A 1404-nucleotide genomic window follows, 5' to 3' on the forward strand; every position below is an offset into this window, starting at 1 on the left:
GGTATCTCGTGAGAGAGGCTTGGTGAAAATATCAGTCAATTGTTTAGATGTTTCAACAAATTCTTGCATACAATCGCCTTTTTGTACATGGTCACGCAAGAAATGATGTCTAATTTCAATATGCTTGGTTCTAGAATGCAAAACGGGATTCTTGGAAAGGTTTATGGCACTTGTAATATCACATTTTATAGGAATCTTTTCTAGGTTAAGTCCAAAGTCCTTAAGTTGCTTCTTTATCCAAAGGATATGAGCGCAACACACACCAGCGACAATATATTCCGCTTTGACGGTGGACAAAGCAACACATGCTTGCATTTTACTGTGTCATGCAACTAAGGAACTACCAAGTAAATGACAAGTCCCACTAGTGCTTTTCCGATCCAACTTACATCCCGCAAAATCGGAATCGGAATACCCTACCAAGGATAATGAGGCATCTCTAGAATACCATAATCTCATATTAGTTGTTCATTTTAAATATCTCATAATTCGTTTTACAGCAGTATAATGTGAATCTTTAGGCAAAGCTTGAAATCTAGCACACATACAGACACTAAACATAATATTGAGGCGACTCGTAGTTAAATACAATAATGAGCCGCTGATTCCACGATATTTAGTTACCTCGATTGCTCTTCCCTTTTCATCTTTATCTAGATAGCATACGGATGCCATAGGTGTTGAACCCTCTTTACACTTTTCCATATTTCGATTGATGAATGAAGATGTTGATTTCCATTTGTTTGATATGAAGTCTAAGAAAGAAGGTCAGCTCACCCATCATCGACATCTCAAATTCACCCTACATCAACTCAGAAATTTCTTTACATAGAATGTCATTAGTAGATCCGAAGATTATATCATCAACATATATTTGAACTAAAAGCACATGATTATCTAATCTATGAATAAAGAGGATAGGATCAACCATACCCCTCATGAACCCTTTTTCCAAGAGGAAAGAGCTCAATCTATCATACCAAGCTCTGGGAGCTTGTTTCATGCCATAAATGGCCTTTTTGAGCTTATATACATGGTTCGGATACTTAAAATTTTCAAGGTCGGGAGGTTGATCTACATATACCTCCTCTTGCATGTAGCCATTCAAGAAGGTGCTCTTGACATCCATTTGAAAGAGCTTGAAGTTCATAATTGATGCAAAGGATAAAAACATCATTATGGCTTCTAATCTGGATATAGAAACGTAGGTCTCATCATAATCGATGCCCTCCTCCTGGTTGTAGCCTTTGGCCACTAAGCGAGCTTTATTTATGATTATCAAGCCAGATTCATCCAATTTATTACGAAAGACTCATCTAGTACCAATTACTGGATGTTCTTTAGGCTTAGGAACCAAGTCTCATACATTATTACGCTCGAACTGGTTTAGCTCTTCTTGCATAG

The sequence above is a fragment of the Lupinus angustifolius genome, chromosome LG01 (genome assembly GCF_001865875.1).
Source record: "Lupinus angustifolius cultivar Tanjil chromosome LG01, LupAngTanjil_v1.0, whole genome shotgun sequence".
NCBI lineage: Eukaryota > Viridiplantae > Streptophyta > Magnoliopsida > Fabales > Fabaceae > Lupinus > Lupinus angustifolius.